At 30.3% G+C, this 19,653-nt stretch overlaps 14 non-coding genes across 14 annotated transcripts; all 14 read right to left on the bottom strand.

The window, feature by feature from the left end:
- Positions 1 to 322: 322 nt before the first annotated feature.
- Positions 323 to 396, bottom strand: TRNAA-AGC (transfer RNA alanine (anticodon AGC)). The gene has a single exon. It is a non-coding gene; the product is annotated as a tRNA-Ala (tRNA).
- A 435-nt stretch (positions 397 to 831) lies between these two features.
- TRNAT-AGU (transfer RNA threonine (anticodon AGU)) lies at positions 832 to 905 on the bottom strand. The gene has a single exon. It is a non-coding gene; the product is annotated as a tRNA-Thr (tRNA).
- Positions 906 to 1,340: 435 nt separating this feature from the next.
- On the bottom strand, positions 1,341 to 1,413 carry TRNAT-UGU (transfer RNA threonine (anticodon UGU)). Its single transcript has one exon. It is a non-coding gene; the product is annotated as a tRNA-Thr (tRNA).
- A 1,959-nt stretch (positions 1,414 to 3,372) lies between these two features.
- On the bottom strand, positions 3,373 to 3,445 carry TRNAT-CGU (transfer RNA threonine (anticodon CGU)). Its single transcript has one exon. It is a non-coding gene; the product is annotated as a tRNA-Thr (tRNA).
- A 945-nt stretch (positions 3,446 to 4,390) lies between these two features.
- TRNAT-CGU (transfer RNA threonine (anticodon CGU)) lies at positions 4,391 to 4,463 on the bottom strand. The gene has a single exon. It is a non-coding gene; the product is annotated as a tRNA-Thr (tRNA).
- Positions 4,464 to 5,409: 946 nt separating this feature from the next.
- Positions 5,410 to 5,482, bottom strand: TRNAT-CGU (transfer RNA threonine (anticodon CGU)). Its single transcript has one exon. It is a non-coding gene; the product is annotated as a tRNA-Thr (tRNA).
- Positions 5,483 to 5,919: 437 nt separating this feature from the next.
- TRNAT-AGU (transfer RNA threonine (anticodon AGU)) lies at positions 5,920 to 5,993 on the bottom strand. Its single transcript has one exon. It is a non-coding gene; the product is annotated as a tRNA-Thr (tRNA).
- Positions 5,994 to 7,955: 1,962 nt separating this feature from the next.
- On the bottom strand, positions 7,956 to 8,028 carry TRNAT-CGU (transfer RNA threonine (anticodon CGU)). Its single transcript has one exon. It is a non-coding gene; the product is annotated as a tRNA-Thr (tRNA).
- Positions 8,029 to 8,465: 437 nt separating this feature from the next.
- TRNAT-AGU (transfer RNA threonine (anticodon AGU)) lies at positions 8,466 to 8,539 on the bottom strand. The gene has a single exon. It is a non-coding gene; the product is annotated as a tRNA-Thr (tRNA).
- A 2,471-nt stretch (positions 8,540 to 11,010) lies between these two features.
- Positions 11,011 to 11,083, bottom strand: TRNAT-CGU (transfer RNA threonine (anticodon CGU)). Its single transcript has one exon. It is a non-coding gene; the product is annotated as a tRNA-Thr (tRNA).
- A 1,961-nt stretch (positions 11,084 to 13,044) lies between these two features.
- TRNAT-CGU (transfer RNA threonine (anticodon CGU)) lies at positions 13,045 to 13,117 on the bottom strand. Its single transcript has one exon. It is a non-coding gene; the product is annotated as a tRNA-Thr (tRNA).
- Positions 13,118 to 14,061: 944 nt separating this feature from the next.
- TRNAT-CGU (transfer RNA threonine (anticodon CGU)) lies at positions 14,062 to 14,134 on the bottom strand. The gene has a single exon. It is a non-coding gene; the product is annotated as a tRNA-Thr (tRNA).
- Positions 14,135 to 16,608: 2,474 nt separating this feature from the next.
- On the bottom strand, positions 16,609 to 16,681 carry TRNAT-CGU (transfer RNA threonine (anticodon CGU)). The gene has a single exon. It is a non-coding gene; the product is annotated as a tRNA-Thr (tRNA).
- A 1,963-nt stretch (positions 16,682 to 18,644) lies between these two features.
- On the bottom strand, positions 18,645 to 18,717 carry TRNAT-CGU (transfer RNA threonine (anticodon CGU)). Its single transcript has one exon. It is a non-coding gene; the product is annotated as a tRNA-Thr (tRNA).
- Between the last annotated feature and the right edge of the window lie 936 nt (positions 18,718 to 19,653).

The following is a 19,653-nucleotide window of genomic DNA, read 5'->3' on the forward strand; positions in this document are numbered from 1 at the left end:
ACTACGCAAGGATTAATATGTTTTAATAAACAGGTACTCTTATAAAACCCAATTTCATTTCTTGAATTCTTTACAATTTTATTCATGAAGGTATTAATATTGCTCAAATCTAGGTAGTAATTTAATCTACGTCTTTCTCACAGATATGTATTTTTTTTCATTTTGCAATAACAGTATTCATTCTATAATCTTGAAAATACTTGGGTTTTTATAAGGTTTAAGATGATCTTTTCAACAGTAAGATGAATCAGACTTTTATATTTTAATTGTATCGGAATAAGACCTAATGAAAATGATTTGTTAGATAACAATGAGAAAAGCAAGGCGCTGCTGAGAGTTGAACTCAGGATCTACTGTTTGCTAGACAGGCGCTTTAACCAGCTAAGCCACAGCACCCACTTGATTCTTAGTTTTGAAACACTTTTCTTTATGGTGTTCAAGAGAATATTGCTTTTTCACTTTCATATTCTTTTCTAAGTTCACACACTTCTCTACTCAAACACTTAAGATGAATGAAGACTCTTCATTTATTCAAAAACACCTCTCTAATTTGAAGTTTACCCTATTCATATCATTTTAAAATATACCTTGCTGAAGAATGGATTAGTTGAATTCAAAAATAACGTGATCAGTCACCTCTATCTTGTTCTTTGTCATTTTCTTTTCCCTATTTCAGTCAATGCATTCCTACAAAAATCTTCACAATACCAAGCATTTTATTTAATTTTTAAGATAACTTATTCTAAAGTTCATAGAACCAGATGTTTATTCTTAAATTGTATTCAACACTTGTTTGATGAAAATTATTTGGAAAGCATGGAGAAAACAATTAGGTGCTGCTGAGAATTGAACTCAGGATTTCCTGTTTACTAGACAGGCGCTTTAACCAGCTAAGCCACAGCACCCACTTGATTCTTAATTTTGAAACACTTTTCTTTATGGTGTTCAAGAGAATATTGCTTTTTCCCTTTCATATTCTTTTCTAAGTTCACACACTTCTCCACTCAAACACTTAAGATGAATGAAGACTCTTCACTTATTCAAAAACACCTCTCTAATTTGAAGTTCACCCTATTCATATCATTTTAAAATATACCTTGCTAAAGAATGGATTAGTTGAATTCAATGATAGAGTGATCATTCACCTCTATCTTGTTCTTTGTCATTTTCTTTTCCCTATTTCAGTCAATGCATTCCTACAAAAATCTTCACAATACCAAGCATTTTATTTAATTTTTAAGATAACTTATTCTAAAGTTCATAGAACCAGATGTTTATTCTTAAATTGTATTCAACACTTGTTTGATGAAAATTATTTGGAAAGCATGGAGTTAACAGTTAGGTGCTGCTGAGAGTTGAACTCAGGATTTCCTGTTTACAAGACAGGCGCTTTAACCACTAAGCCACAGTACTAACGTTAATAGTAAAAAATGCATAAATAATTTATTGTTGATGATGAAAATGTGTTTTCTGCTATAAATTCTTCTTTATATGTATTGTAATCTTAAACACGAAAAGATACTCAATCACTACGCTGGATTAATATGTTTTAATAAACAGGTACTCTTATAAAACCCAATTTCATTTCTTGAAATCTTTACAATTTTTTTTCATGAAGGTATTAATATTGCTCAAATCTAGGTAGAAATGTCATCTACCTCTTTCTCATAGATATGTATTTTTTCATTTTGCAATAACAGTATTCATTCCTTAATCTTGAAAATAATTGGGTTTTTATAAGGTTTAAGATGATCTGTTCAACAGTAAGATGAATCAGACTTTTATATTTTAATTGTATTGGAATAAGATCTAATGAAAAGGATTTGTTATATTACAATGAGCAAAGCAAGGCACTGCTGAGAGTTTAACTCAGGATCTCCTGTTTACTAGACAGGCGCTTTAACCAGCTAAGCCACAGCACCCACTTGATTCTTAATTTTGAAACACTTTTCTTTATGGTGTTCAAGAGAATATTGCTTTTTCACTTTCATATTCTTTTCTAGGTTCACACACTTCTCTACTCAAACACTTAAGATGAATGAAGACTCTTCACTTATTCAAAAACACCTATCTAATTTGAAGTTTACCCTATTCATATCATTTTAAAATATACCTTGCTAAAGAATGGATTAGTTGAATTCAACAATAGAGTGATCATTCACCTCTATCTTGTTCTTTGTCATTTTCTTTTCCCTATTTCAGTCAATGCACTCCTACAAAAATCTTCACAATACCAATCATTTTATTTAATTGTTAAGATAACTTATTCTAAAGTTCATAGAACCAGATGTTTATTCTTAAATTGTATTCAACATGTGTTTGATGAAAATTATTTGGAAAGCATGGAGAAAACAGTTAGGTGCTGCTGAGATTTGAACTCAGGATTTCCTGTTTACGAGACAGGCTTTTTAAACACTAAGCCACAGCACCAACGTTAATAGTAAAAAATGCATAAATAATTTATTGTTGATGATGAAAATGTGTTTTCTGCTATAAATTCTTCTTTAAATGTATTGTAATCTTAAACACGAAAAGATACTCAATCACTACGCAAGGATTAATATGTTTTAATAACCAGGTCCTCTTATAAAACCCAATTTCATTTCTTGAATTCTTTACAATTTTTTCATGAAGGTATTAATATTGCTCAAATCTAGGTAGAAATTTCATCTACTTCTTTCTCATAGATATGTATTTTTTCATTTTGCAATAACTGTATTCATTCTATAATCTTGAAAATTCTTGGCTTTTTATAAGGTTTAAGATGATCTGTTCAACAGTAAGATGAATCAGACTTTTATATTTTAATTGTATCGGAATAAGACCTAATGAAAATGATTTGTTATATAAAAATGAGAAAAGCAAGGCACTGCTGAGAGTTGAACTCAGGATCTCCTGTTGACTGGACAGGCGCTTTAACCAGCTAAGCCACAGCACCCACTGGATTCTTAATTTTGAAACACTTTTCTTTATGGTGTTCAAGAGAATATTGCTTTTTCACTTTCATATTCTTTTCTAAGTCCACACACTTCTCCACTCAAACACTTAAGATGAATGAAGACTCTTCACTTATTCAAAAATACCTTTCTAATTTGATTTTTACCCTATTCATATCATTTTAAAATATACCTTGCTGAAGAATGGATTAGTTGAATTCAAAAATAGAGTGATCATTCACCTCTATCTTGTTCTTTGTCATTTTCTTTTCCCTATTTCAGTCAATGCATTCCTACAAAAATCTTCACAATACTAAGCATTTTATTTAATTTTAAGATAACTTATTCTAAAGTTCATAGAACCATATGTTTATTCTTAAATTGTATTCAACACTTGTTTGATGAAAATTATTTGGAAAGCATGGAGAAAACAATTAGGTGCTGCTGAGATTTGAACTCAGGATTTCCTGTTTACGAGACAGGCGCTTTATCCACTAAGCCACAGCACCAACGTTAATAGTAAAAAATGCATAAATAATTTATTGTTGATGATGAAAATGTGTTTTCTGCTATAAATTCTTGTTTATATGTATTGTAATCTTAAACACGAAAAAATACTCAATCACTACGCAAGGATTAATATGTTTTAATAAACAGGTACTCTTATAAAACCCAATTTCATTTCTTGAATTCTTTACAATTTATTCATGAAGGTATTAATATTGCTCAAATCTAGGTAGAAATTTCATCTACGTCTTTCTCATAGATATGTAGTTTTTTTCATTTTGCAATAACAGTATTCATTCTATAATCTTGAAAATACTTGGGTTTTTATAAGGTTTAAGATGATCTTTTTAACAGTAAGATGAATCAGACTTTTATATTTAAATTGTATCGGAATAAGACCTAATGAAAATGATTTGTTATATAACAATGAGAAAAGCAAGGCGCTGCTGAGAGTTGATCTCAGGATCTCCCGTTTACTAGGCAGGCGCTTCAACCAGCTAAGCCACAGCACCCACTTGATTCTTACTTTTGAAACACTTTTCTTTATGGTGTTCAAGAGAATATTGCTTTTTCCCTTTCATATTCTTTTCTAAGTTCACACACTTCTCCACTCAAACACTTAAGATGAATGAAGACTATTCACTTATTCAAAAACACCTCTCTAATTTGAAGTTTACCCTATTCATATCATTTTAAAATATACCTTGCTGAAGAATGGATTAGTTGAATTCAAAAATAGAGTGATCATTCACCTCTATCTTGTTCTTTGTCATTTTCTTTTCCCTATTTCAGTCAATGCATTCCTACAAAAATCTTCACAATACCAAGCACTTTATTTAATTTTTAAGATAACTTATTCTAAAGTTCATAGAACCAGATGTTTATTCTTAAATTGTATTCAACACTTGTTTGATGAAAATTATTCGGAAAGCATGGAGAAAACAGTTAGGTGCTGCTGAGAATTGAACTCAGGATTTCCTGGTTACGAGACAGGCGCTTTAACCACTAAGCCACAGCACCAACGTTAATAGTAAAAAATGCATAAATAATTTATTGTTGATGATGAAAATGTGTTTTCTGCTATAAATTCTTCTTTATATGTATTGTAATCTTAAACACGAAAAGATACTCAATCACTACGCAAGGATTAATATGTTTTAATAAACAGGTACTCTTAAAAAACTCAATTTCATTTCTTGAATTCTTTACAATTTTATTCATGAAGGTATTAATATTGCTCAAATCTAGGTAGAAATTTCATCTACATCTTTCTCATAGATATGTAGTTTTTTTCATTTTGCAATAACAGTATTCATTCTATAATCTTGAAAATACTTGGGTTTTTATAAGGTTTAAGATGATCTTTTTAACAGTAAGATGAATCAGACTTTTATATTTTAATTGTATCGGAATAAGACCTAATGAAAATGATTTGTTATATAACAATGAGAAAAGCAAGGCGCTGCTGGGAGTTGAACTCAGGATCTCCTGTTTACTATACAGGCGCTTTAACCAGCTAAGCCACAGCACCCACTTGATTCTTACTTTTGAAACACTTTTCTTTATGGTGTTCAAGAGAATATTGCTTTTTCCCTTTCATATTCTTTTCTAAGTTCACACACTTCTCCACTCAAACACTTAAGATGAATGAAGACTATTCACTTATTCAAAAACACCTCTCTAATTTGAAGTTTACCCTATTCATATCATTTTAAAATATACCTTGCTAAAGAATGGATTAGTTGAATTCAACGATAGAGTGATCATTCACCTCTATCTTGTTCTTTGTCATTTTCTTTTCCCTATTTCAGTCAATGCATTCCTACAAAAATCTTCACAATACCAAGCATATTATTTAATTTTTAAGATAACTTATTCTTAAGTTCATAGAACCAGATGTTTATTCTTAAATTGTATTCAAAACTTGTTTGATGAAAATTATTCGGAAAGCATGGAGAAAACAGTTAGGTGCTGCTGAGAATTGAACTCAGGATTTCCTGTTTACGAGACAGGCGCTTTAACCACTAAGCCACAGCACCAACGTTAATAGTAAAAAATGCATAAATAATTTATTGTTGATGATGAAAATGTGTTTTCTGCTATAAATTCTTCTTTATATGTATTGTAATCTTAAACACGAAAATATACTCAATCACTACGCAAGGATTAATATGTTTTAATAAACAGGTACTCTTATAAAACCCAATTTCATTTCTTGAATTCTTTACAATTTTTTTTCATGAAGGTATTAATATTGCTCAAATCTAGGTAGAAATTTCATCTACCTCTTTCTCATAGATATGTATTTTTTTCATTTTGCAATAACAGTATTCATTCTATAATCTTGAAAATACTTGGGTTTTTATAAGGTTTAAGATGATCTTTTCAACAGTAAGATGAATCAGACTTTTATATTTTAATTGTATCGGAATAAGACCTAATGAAAATGATTTGTTATATAACAATGAGAAAAGCAAGGCGCTGCTGAGAGTTGAACTCAGGATCTCCTGTTTACTAGACAGGCGCTTTAACCAGCTAAGCCACAGCACCCAGTTGATTCTTAGTTTTGAATTACTTTTCTTTATGGTGTTCAAGAGAATATTGCTTTTTCACTTTCATATTCTTTTCTAAGTTCACACACTTCTCTACTCAAACACTTAAGATGAATGAAGACTCTTCATTTATTCAAAAACACCTCTCTAATTTGAAGTTTACCCTATTCATATCATTTTAAACTATACCTTGCTGAAGAATGGATTAGTTGAATTCAACAATAGAGTGATCATTCACCTCTATCTTGTTCTTTGTCATTTTCTTTTCCCTATTTCAGTCAATGCATTCCTACAAAAATCTTCACAATACCAATCATTTTATTTAATTGTTAAGATAACTTATTCTAAAGTTCATAGAACCAGATGTTTATTCTTAAATTGTATTCAACATGTGTTTGATGAAAATTATTCGGAAAGCATGGAGAAAACAGTTCGGTGCTGCTGAGATTTGAACCCAGGATTTCCTGTTTACGAGACAGCCGTTTTAACCACTAAGCCACAGCACCAACGTTAATAGTAAAAAATGCATAAATAATTTATTGTTGATAATGAAAATGTGTTTTCTGCTATAAATTCTTCTTTATATGTATTGTAATCTTAAACACGAAAAGATACTCAATCACTACGCAAGGATTAATATGTTTTAATAAACAGGTACTCTTATAAAACCCAATTTCATTTCTTGAATTCTTTACAATTTTTTTCATGAAGGTATTAATATTGCTCAAATCTAGGTAGAAATTTCATCTACTTCTTTCTCATAGATATGTTTTTTTTTCATTTTGCAATAACTGTATTCATTCTATAATCTTGAAAATTCTTGGCTTTTTATAAGGTTTAAGATGATCTGTTCAACAGTAAGATGAATCAGACTTTTATATTTTAATTGTATCGGAATAAGACCTAATGAAAATGATTTGTTATATCAAAATGAGAAAAGCAAGGCACTGCTGAGAGTTGAACTCAGGATCTCCTGTTTACTAGACAGGCGCTTTAACTAGCTAAGCCACAGCACCCACTTGATTCTTAATTTTGAAACACTTTTCTTTATGGTGTTCAAGTGAATATTGCTTTTTCACTTTCATATTCTTTTCTAAGTCCACACACTTCTCCACTCAAACACTTAAGATGAATGAAGACTCTTCACCTATTCAAAAACACCTCTCTAATTTGAATTTTACCCTATTCATATCATTTTAAAATATACCTTGCTGAAGAATGGATTAGTTGAATTAAAAAATAGAGTGATCATTCACCTCTATCTTGTTCTTTGTCATTTTCTTTTCCCTATTTCAGTCAATGCATTCCTACAAAAATCTTCACAATACCAAGCATTTTATTTAATTTTTAAGATAACTTATTCTAAAGTTCATAGAACCAGATGTTTATTCTTAAATTGTATTCAACACTTGTTTGATGAAAATTATTTGGAAAGCATGGAGAAAACAATTAGGTGCTGCTGAGAATTGAACTCAGGATTTCCTGTTTACTAGAAAGGAGCTTTAACCAGCTAAGCCACAGCACCCACTTGATTCTTAATTTTGAAACACTTTTCTTTATGGTGTTCAAGAGAATATTGCTTTTTCCCTTTCATATTCTTTTCTAAGGTCACACACTTCTCCACTCAAACACTTAAGATGAATGAAGACTCTTCACTTATTCAAAAACACCTCTCTAATTTGAAGTTTACCCTATTCATATCATTTTAAAATATACCTTGCTAAAGAATGGATTAGTTGAATTCAACGATAGAATGATCATTCACCTCTATCTTGTTCTTTGTCATTTTCTTTTCCCTATTTCAGTCAATGCATTCCTACAAAAATCTTCACAATACCAAGCATTTTATTTAATTTTTAAGATAACTTATTCTTAAGTTCATAGAACCAGATGTTTATTCTTAAATTGTATTCAAAACTTGTTTGATGAAAATTATTCGGAAAGCATGGAGAAAACAGTTAGGTGCTGCTGAGAATTGAACTCAGGATTTCCTGTTTACGAGACAGGCGCTTTAACCACTAAGCCACAGCACCAACGTTAATAGTAAAAAATGCATAAATAATTTATTGTTGATGATGAAAATGTGTTTTCTGCTATAAATTCTTCTTTATATGTATTGTAATCTTAAACACGAAAATATACTCAATCACTACGCAAGGATTAATATGTTTTAATAAACAAGTACTCTTATAAAACCCAATTTCATTTCTTGAATTCTTTACAATTTTTTTTCATGAAGGTATTAATATTGCTCAAATCTAGGTAGAAATTTCATCTACCTCTTTCTCATAGATATGTATTTTTTTCATTTTGCAATAACAGTATTCATTCTATAATCTTGAAAATACTTGGGTTTTTATAAGGTTTAAGATGATCTTTTCAACAGTAAGATGAATCAGACTTTTATATTTTAATTGTATCGGAATAAGACCTAATGAAAATGATTTGTTATATAACAATGAGAAAAGCAAGGCGCTGCTGAGAGTTGAACTCAGGATCTCCTGTTTACTAGACAGGCGCTTTAACCAGCTAAGCCACAGCACCCAGTTGATTCTTAGTTTTGAAACACTTTTCTTTATGGTGTTCAAGAGAATATTGCTTTTTCACTTTCATATTCTTTTCTAAGTTCACACACTTCTCTACTCAAACACTTAAGATGAATGAAGACTCTTCATTTATTCAAAAACACCTCTCTAATTTGAAGTTTACCCTATTCATATCATTTTAAACTATACCTTGCTGAAGAATGGATTAGTTGAATTCAACAATAGAGTGATCATTCACCTCTATCTTGTTCTTTGTCATTTTCTTTTCCCTATTTCAGTCAATGCATTCCTACAAAAATCTTCACAATACCAATCATTTTATTTAATTGTTAAGATAACTTATTCTAAAGTTCATAGAACCAGATGTTTATTCTTAAGTTGTATTCAACATGTGTTTGATGAAAATTATTCGGAAAGCATGGAGAAAACAGTTCGGTGCTGCTGAGATTTGAACCCAGGATTTCCTGTTTACGAGACAGCCGTTTTAACCACTAAGCCACAGCACCAACGTTAATAGTAAAAAATGCATAAATAATTCATTGTTGATAATGAAAATGTGTTTTCTGCTATAAATTCTTCTTTATATGTATTGTAATCTTAAACACGAAAAGATACTCAATCACTACGCAAGGATTAATATGTTTTAATAAACAGGTACTCTTATAAAACCCAATTTCATTTCTTGAATTCTTTACAATTTTTTTCATGAAGGTATTAATATTGCTCAAATCTAGGTAGAAATTTCATCTACTTCTTTCTAATAGATATGTTTTTTTTTTCATTTTGCAATAACTGTATTCATTCTATAATCTTGAAAATTCTTGGCTTTTTATAAGGTTTAAGATGATCTGTTCAACAGTAAGATGAATCAGACTTTTATATTTTAATTGTATCGGAATAAGACCTAATGAAAATGATTTGTTATATCAAAATGAGAAAAGCAAGGCACTGCTGAGAGTTGAACTCAGGATCTCCTGTTTACTAGACAGGCGCTTTAACTAGCTAAGCCACAGCACCCACTTGATTCTTAATTTTGAAACACTTTTCTTTATGGTGTTCAAGTGAATATTGCTTTTTCACTTTCATATTCTTTTCTAAGTCCACACACTTCTCCACTCAAACACTTAAGATGAATGAAGACTCTTCACCTATTCAAAAACACCTCTCTAATTTGAATTTTACCCTATTCATATCATTTTAAAATATACCTTGCTGAAGAATGGATTAGTTGAATTCAAAAATAGAGTGATCATTCACCTCTATCTTGTTCTTTGTCATTTTCTTTTCCCTATTTCAGTCAATGCATTCCTACAAAAATCTTCACAATACCAAGCATTTTATTTAATTTTTAAGATAACTTATTGTAAAGTTCATAGAACCAGATGTTTATTCTTAAATTGTATTCAACACTTGTTTGATGAAAATTATTTGGAAAGCATGGAGAAAACAATTAGGTGCTGCTGAGAATTGAACTCAGGATTTCCTGTTTACTAGAAAGGCGCTTTAACCAGCTAAGCCACAGCACCCACTTGATTCTTAATTTTGAAACACTTTTCTTTATGGTGTTCAAGAGAATATTGCTTTTTCCCTTTCATATTCTTTTCTAAGTTCACACACTTCTCCACTCAAACACTTAAGATGAATGAAGACTCTTCACTTATTCAAAAACACCTCTCTAATTTGAAGTTTACCCTATTCATATCATTTTAAAATATACCTTGCTAAAGAATGGATTAGTTGAATTCAACGATAGAATGATCATTCACCTCTATCTTGTTCTTTGTCATTTTCTTTTCCCTATTTCAGTCAATGCATTCCTACAAAAATCTTCACAATACCAAGCATTTTATTTAATTTTTAAGATAACTTATTCTAAAGTTCATAGAACCAGATGTTTATTCTTACATTGTATTCAACACTTGTTTGATGAAAATTATTTGGAAAGCATGGAGAAAACAATTAGGTGCTGCTGAGAATTGAACTCAGGATTTCCTGTTTACTAGAAAGGCGCTTTAACCAGCTAAGCCACAGCACCCACTTGATTCTTAATTTTGAAACACTTTTCTTTATGGTGTTCAAGAGAATATTGCTTTTTCCCTTTCATATTCTTTTCTAAGTTCACACACTTCTCCACTCAAACACTTAAGATGAATGAAGACTCTTCACTTATTCAAAAACACCTCTCTAATTTGAAGTTTACCCTATTCATATCATTTTAAAATATACCTTGCTAAAGAATGGATTAGTTGAATTCAACGATAGAATGATCATTCACCTCTATCTTGTTCTTTGTCATTTTCTTTTCCCTATTTCAGTCAATGCATTCCTACAAAAATCTTCACAATACCAAGCATTTTATTTATTTTTAAGATAACTTATTCTAAAGTTCATAGAACCAGATGTTTATTCTTAAATTGTATTCAACACTTGTTTGATGAAAATTATTCGGAAAGCATGGAGAAAACAGTTAGGTGCTGCTGAGAATTGAACTCAGGATTTCCTGTTCACGAGACAGGCGCTTTAACCACTAAGCCACAGCACCAACGTTAATAGTAAAAAATGCATAAATAATTTATTGTTGATGATGAAAATGTGTTTTCTGCTATAAATTCTTCTTTATGTGTATTGTAATCTTAAACACGAAAAGATACTCAATCACTACGCTGGATTAATATGTTTTAATAAACAGGTACTCTTATAAAACCCAATTTCATTTCTTGAATTCTTTACAATTTTTTTTCATGAAGGTATTAATATTGCTCAAATCTAGGTAGAAATTTCATCTACCTCTTTCTCATAGATATGTATTTTTTTCATTTTGCAATAACAGTATTCATTCTATAATCTTGAAAATACTTGGGTTTTTATAAGGTTTAAGATGATCTGTTCAACAGTAAGATGAATCAGACTTTTATATTTTAATTGTATTGGAATAAGACCTAATGAAAATGATTTGTTATATTACAATGAGCAAAGCAAGGCACTGCTGAGAGTTTAACTCAGGATCTCCTGTTTACTAGACAGGCACTTTAACCAGCTAAGCCACAGCACCCACTTGATTCTTAATTTTGAAACACTTTTCTTTATGGTGTTCAAGAGAATATTGCTTTTTCACTTTCATATTCTTTTCTAAGTTCACACACTTCTCTACTCAAACACTTAAGATGAATGAAGACTCTTCATTTATTCAAAAACACCTCTCTAATTTGAAGTTTACCCTATTCATATCATTTTAAACTATACCTTGCTGAAGAATTGATTAGTTGAATTCAACAATAGAGTGATCATTCACCTCTATCTTGTTCTTTGTCATTTTCTTTTCCCTATTTCAGTCAATGCATTCCTACAAAAATCTTCACAATACCAATCATTTTATTTAATTGTTAAGATAACTTATTCTAAAGTTCATAGAACCAGATGTTTATTCTTAAATTGTATTCAACATGTGTTTGATGAAAATTATTCGGAAAGCATGGAGAAAACAGGTAGGTGCTGCTGAGATTTGAACTCAGGATTTCCTGTTTACGAGACAGGCGTTTTAAACACTAAGCCACAGCACCAACGTTAATAGTAAAAAATGCATAAATAATTTATTGTTGATGATGAAAATGTGTTTTCTGCTACAAATTCTTCTTTATATGTATTGTAATCTTAAACACGAAAAGATACTCAATCACTACGCAAGGATTAATATGGTTTAATAACCAGGTACTCTTATAAAACCCAATTTCATTTCTTGAATTCTTTACAATTTTTTTCATGAAGGTATTAATATTGCTCAAATCTAGGTAGAAATTTCATCTACTTCTTTCTCATAGATATGTATTTTTTCATTTTGCAATAACTGTATTCATTCTATAATCTTGAAAATTCTTGGCTTTTTATAAGGTTTAAGATGATCTGTTCAACAGTAAGATGAATCAGACTTTTATATTTTAATTGTATCGGAATAAGACCTAATGAAAATGATTTGTTATATAAAAATGAGAAAAGCAAGGCACTGCTGAGAGTTGAACTCAGGATCTCCTGTTGACTGGACAGGCGCTTTAACCAGCTAAGCCACAGCACCCACTGGATTCTTAATTTTGAAACACTTTTCTTTATGGTGTTCAAGAGAATATTGCTTTTTCACTTTCATATTCTTTTCTAAGTCCACACACTTCTCCACTCAAACACTTAAGATGAATGAAGACTCTTCACTTATTCAAAAATACCTTTCTAATTTGATTTTTACCCTATTCATATCATTTTAAAATATACCTTGCTGAAGAATGGATTAGTTGAATTCAAAAATAGAGTGATCATTCACCTCTATCTTGTTCTTTGTCATTTTCTTTTCCCTATTTCAGTCAATGCATTCCTACAAAAATCTTCACAATACTAAGCATTTTATTTAATTTTAAGATAACTTATTCTAAAGTTCATAGAACCATATGTTTATTCTTAAATTGTATTCAACACTTGTTTGATGAAAATTATTTGGAAAGCATGGAGAAAACAATTAGGTGCTGCTGAGATTTGAACTCAGGATTTCCTGTTTACGAGACAGGCGCTTTATCCACTAAGCCACAGCACCAACGTTAATAGTAAAAAATGCATAAATAATTTATTGTTGATGATGAAAATGTGTTTTCTGCTATAAATTCTTGTTTATATGTATTGTAATCTTAAACACGAAAAAATACTCAATCACTACGCAAGGATTAATATGTTTTAATAAACAGGTACTCTTATAAAACCCAATTTCATTTCTTGAATTCTTTACAATTTATTCATGAAGGTATTAATATTGCTCAAATCTAGGTAGAAATTTCATCTACGTCTTTCTCATAGATATGTAGTTTTTTTCATTTTGCAATAACAGTATTCATTCTATAATCTTGAAAATACTTGGGTTTTTATAAGGTTTAAGATGATCTTTTTAACAGTAAGATGAATCAGACTTTTATATTTAAATTGTATCGGAATAAGACCTAATGAAAATGATTTGTTATATAACAATGAGAAAAGCAAGGCGCTGCTGAGAGTTGATCTCAGGATCTCCCGTTTACTAGGCAGGCGCTTCAACCAGCTAAGCCACAGCACCCACTTGATTCTTAATTTTGAAACACTTTTCTTTATGGTGTTCAAGGGAATATTGCTTTTTCACTTTCATATTCTTTTCTAAGTTCACACACTTCTCTACTCAAACACTTAAGATGAATGAAGACTCTTCACTTATTCAAAAACACCTGTCTAATTTGAAGTTTACCCTATTCATATCAATTTAAAATATACCTTGCTAAAGAATGGATTAGTTGAATTCAACGATAGAGTGATCATTCACCTCTATCTTGTTCTTTGTCATTTTCTTTTCCCTATTTCAGTCAATGCATTCCTACAAAAATCTTCACAATACCAAGCATTTTATTTAATTTTTAAGATAACTTATTCTAAAGTTCATAGAACCAGATGTTTATTCTTAAATTGTATTCAAAACTTGTTTGATGAAATTATTCGGAAAGCATGGAGAAAACAGTTAGGTGCTGCCGAGAATTGAACTCAGGATTTCCTGTTTACGAGACAAGCGCTTTAACCACTAAGCCACAGCACCAACGTTAATAGTAAAAAATGCATAAATAATTTATTGTTGATGATGAAAATGTGTTTTCTGCTATAAATTCTTCTTTATATGTTTTGTAATCTTAAACACGAAAAGATACTCAATCACTACGCAAGGATTACTATGTTTTAATAAACAGGTACTCTTATAAAACCCAATTTTATTTCTTGAATTCTTTACAATTTTTTTTCATGAAGGTATTAATATTGCTCAAATCTAGGTAGAAATTTCATCTACCTCTTTCTCATAGATATGTATTTTTTTCATTTTGCAATAACAGTATTTATTCTATAATCTTGAAAATACTTGGGTTTTTATAAGGTTTAAGATGATCTGTTCAACAGTAAGATGAATCAGGCTTTTATATTTTAATTGTATTGGAATAAGACCTAATGAAAATGATTTGTTATATTACAATGAGCAAAGCAAGGCACTGCTGAGAGTCTAACTCAGGATCTCCCGTTTACTAGACAGGCGCTTTAACCAGCTAAGCCACAGCACCCAGTTGATTCTTAGTTTTGAAACACTTTTCTTTATGGTGTTCAAGAGAATATTGCTTTTTCACTTTCATATTCTTTTCTAAGTTCACACACTTCTCTACTCAAACACTTAAGATGAATGAAGACTCTTCATTTATTCAAAAACACCTCTCTAATTTGAAGTTTACCCTATTCATATCATTTTAAACTATACCTTGCTGAAGAATGGATTAGTTGAATTCAACAATAGAGTGATCATTCACCTCTATCTTGTTCTTTGTCATTTTCTTTTCCCTATTTCAGTCAATGCATTCCTACAAAAATCTTCACAATACCAATCATTTTATTTAATTGTTAAGATAACTTATTCTAAAGTTCATAGAACCAGATGTTTATTCTTAAATTGTATTCAACATGTGTTTGATGAAAATTATTCGGAAAGCATGGAGAAAACAGTTAGGTGCTGCTGAGATTTGAACCCAGGATTTCCTGTTTACGAGACAGGCGTTTTAACCACTAAGCCACAGCACCAACGTTGATAGCAAAAAATGCATAAATAATTTATTGTTGATGATGAAAATGTGTTTTCTGCTATAAATTCTTCTTTATATGTATTGTAATCTTAAACACGAAAAGATACTCAATCACTACGCAAGGATTAATATGTTTTAATAAACAGGTACTCTTATAAAACCCAATTTCATTTCTTGAATTCTTTACAATTTTTTTTCATGAAGGTATTAATATTGCTCAAATCTAGGTAGAAATTTCATCTACTTCTTTCTCATAGATATGTTTTTTTTTCATTTTGCAATAACTGTATTCATTCTATAATCTTGAAAATTCTTGGCTTTTTATAAGGTTTAAGATGATCTGTTCAACAGTAGGATGAATCAGACTTTTATATTTTAATTGTATCGGAATAAGACCTAATGAAAATGATTTGTTATATCAAAATGAGAAAAGCAAGGCACTGCTGAGAGTTGAACTCAGGATCTCCTGTTTACTAGACAGGCGCTTTAACTAGCTAAGCCACAGCACCCACTTGATTCTTAATTTTGAAACACTTTTCTTCATGGTGTTCAAGAGAATACTGCTTTTTCACTTTCATATTCTTTTCTAAGTCCACACACTTCTCCACTCAAACACTTAAGATGAATGAAGACTCTTCACTTATTCAAAAACACCTCTCTAATTTGAATTTTACCCTATTCATATCATTTTAAAATATACCTTGCTGAAGAATGGATTAGTTGAATTCAAAAATAAAGTGATCATTCACCTCTATCTTGTTCTTTGTCATTTTCTTTTCCCTATTTCAGTCAATGCATTCCTACAAAAATCTTCACAATACCAAGCATTTTATTTAATTTTTAAGATAACTTATTCTAAAGTTCATAGAACCAGATGTTTATTCTTAAATTGTATTCAACACTTGTTTGAGGAAAATTATTTGGAAAGCATGGAGAAAACAATTAGGTGCTGCTGAGAATTGAACTCAGGATTTCCTGTTTACTAGACAGGCGCTTTAACCAGCTAAGCCACAGCACAAACTTGATTCTTAATTTTGAAACACTTTTCTTTATGGTGTTCAAGAGAATATTGCTTTTTCCCTTTCATATTCTTTTCTAAGTTCACACACTTCTCCACTCAAACACTTAAGATGAATGAAGACTCTTCACTTATTCAAAAACACCTCTCTAATTTGAAGTTTACCCTATTCATATCATTTTAAAATATACCTTGCTAAAGAATGGATTAGTTGAATTCAACGATAGAGTGATCATTCACCTCTATCTTGTTCTTTGTCATTTTCTTTTCCCTATTTCAGTCAATGCATTCCTACAAAAATCTTCACAATACCAGGCATTTTATTTAATTTTTAAGATCACTTATTCTAAAGTTCATAGAACCAGATGTTTATTCTTAAATTGTATTCAACACTTGTTTGATGAAAATTATTCGGAAAGCATGGAGAAAACAGTTAGGTGCTGCTGAGAATTGAACTCAGGATTTCCTGTTTACGAGACAGGCGCTTTAACCACTAAGCCACAGCACCAACGTTAATAGTAAAAAATGCATAAATAATTTATTGTTGATGATGAAAATGTGTTTTCTGCTATAAATTCTTCTTTATATGTATTGTAATCTTAAACACGAAAAGATACTCAATCACTACGCTGGATTAATATGTTTTAATAAACAGGTACTCTTATAAAACCCAATTTCATTTCTTGAATTCTTTACAATTTTATTCATGAAGGTATTAATATTGCTCAAATCTAGGTAGAAATTTAATCTACCTCTTTCTCATAGATATGTATTTTTTTCATTTTGCAATAACAGTATTCATTCTATAATCTTGAAAATACTTGGGTTTTTATAAGGTTTAAGATGATCTGTTCAACAGTAAGATGAATCAGACTTTTATATTTTAATTGTATTGGAATAAGACCTAATGAAAATGATTTGTTATATTACAATGAGCAAAGCAAGGCACTGCTGAGAGTTTAACTCAGGATCTCCTGTTTACTAGACAGGCGCTTTAACCAGCTAAGCCACAGCACCCACTTGATTCTTAATTTTGAAACACTTTTCTTTATGGTGTTCAAGAGAATATTGCTTTTTCACTTTCATATTCTTTTCTAAGTTCACACACTTCTCTACTCAAACACTTAAGATGAATGAAGACTCTTCATTTATTCAAAAACACCTCTCTAATTTGAAGTTTACCCTATTCATATCATTTTAAACTATACCTTGCTGAAGAATTGATTAGTTGAATTCAACAATAGAGTGATCATTCACCTCTATCTTGTTCTTTGTCATTTTCTTTTCCCTATTTCAGTCAATGCATTCCTACAAAAATCTTCACAATACCAATCATTTTATTTAATTGTTAAGATAACTTATTCTAAAGTTCATAGAACCAGATGTTTATTCTTAAATTGTATTCAACACTTGTTTGATGAAAATTATTCGGAAAGCATGGAGAAAACAGTTATGTGCTGCTGAGAATTGAACTCAGGATTTCCGGGTTACGAGACAGGCGCTTTAACCACTAAGCCACAGCACCAACGTTAATAGTAAAAAATGCATAAATAATTTATTGTTGATGATGAAAATGTGTTTTCTGCTATAAATTCTTCTTTATATGTATTGTAATCTTAAACACGAAAAGATACTCAATCACTACGCAAGGATTAATATGTTTTAATAAACAGGTACTCTTATAAAACTCAATTTCATTTCTTGAATTCTTTACAATTTTATTCATGAAGGTATTAATATTGCTCACATTTAGGTAGAAATTTAATCTACATCTTTCTCATAGATATGTAGTTTTTTTCATTTTGCAATAACAGTATTCATTCTATAATCTTGAAAATACTTGGGTTTTTATAAGGTTTAAGATGATCTTTTTAACAGTAAGATGAATCAGACTTTTATATTTTAATTGTATCGGAATAAGACCTAATGAAAATGATTTGTTATATAACAATGAGAAAAGCAAGGCGCTGCTGGGAGTTGAACTCAGGATCACCTGTTTACTATACAGGCGCTTTAACCAGCTAAGCCACAGCACCCACTTGATTCTTAATTTTGAAACACTTTTCTTTATGGTGTTCAAGAGAATATTCCTTTTTCCCTTTCATATTCTTTTCTAAGTTCACACACTTCTCCACTCAAACACTTGAGATAAATGAAGACTATTCACTTATTCAAAAACACCTCTCTAATTTGAAGTTTACCCTATTCATATCATTTTAAAATATACCTTGCTAAAGAATGGAGTAGTTGAATTCAACGATAGAGTGATCATTCACCTCTATCTTGTTCTTTGTCATTTTCTTTTCCCTATTTCAGTCAATGCATTCCTACAAAAATCTTCACAATACCAAGCATTTTATTTAATTTTTAAGATAACTTATTCTAAAGTTCATAGAACCAGATGTTTATTCTTAAATTGTATTCAAAACTTGTTTGATGAAAATTATTCGGAAAGCATGGAGAAAACAGTTAGGTGCTGCTGAGAATTGAACTCAGGATTTCCTGTTTACGAGACAGGCGCTTTAACCACTAAGCCACAGCACCAACGTTAATAGTAAAAAATGCATAAATAATTTATTGTTGATGATGAAAATGTGTTTTCTGCTATAAATTCTTCTTTATATGTATTGTAATCTTAAACACGAAAAGATACTCAATCACTACGCAAGGATTAATATGTTTTAATAAACAGGTACTCTTATAAAACCCAATTTCATTTCTTGAATTCTTTACAATTTTTTTTCATGAAGGTATTAATATTGCTCAAATCTAGGTAGAAATTTCATCTACCTCTTTCTCATAGATATGTATTTTTTTCATTTTGCAATAACAGTATTCATTCTAGAATCTTGAAAATACTTGGGTTTTTATAAGGTTTAAGATGATCTGTTCAACAGTAAGATGAATCAGGCTTTTATATTTTAATTGTATTGGAATAAGACCTAATGAAAATGATTTGTTATATTACAATGAGCAAAGCAAGGCACTGCTGAGAGTCTAACTCAGGATCTCCCGTTTACTAGACAGGCGCTTTAACCAGCTAAGCCACAGCACCCAGTTGATTCTTAGTTTTGAAACACTTTTCTTTATGGTGTTCAAGAGAATATTGCTTTTTCACTTTCATATTCTTTTCTAAGTTCACACACTTCTCTACTCAAACACTTAAGATGAATGAAGACTCTTCATTTATTCAAAAACACCTCTCTAATTTGAAGTTTACCCTATTCATATCAATTTAAAATATACCTTGCTAAAGAATGGATTAGTTGAATCCAACGATAGAGTGATCATTCACCTCTATCTTGTTCTTTGACATTTTCTTTTCCCTATTTCAGTCAATGCATTCCTACAAAAATCTTCACAATACCAAGCATTTTATTTAATTTTTAAGATAACTTATTCTAAAGTTCATAGAACCAGATGTTTATTCTTAAATTGTATTCAACACTTGTTTGATGAAAATTATTCGGAAAGCATGGA

Source organism: Lissotriton vulgaris, chromosome 12 (genome assembly GCF_964263255.1).
Source record: "Lissotriton vulgaris chromosome 12, aLisVul1.2, whole genome shotgun sequence".
In the NCBI taxonomy this organism is placed as follows: Eukaryota; Metazoa; Chordata; class Amphibia; order Caudata; family Salamandridae; genus Lissotriton; species Lissotriton vulgaris.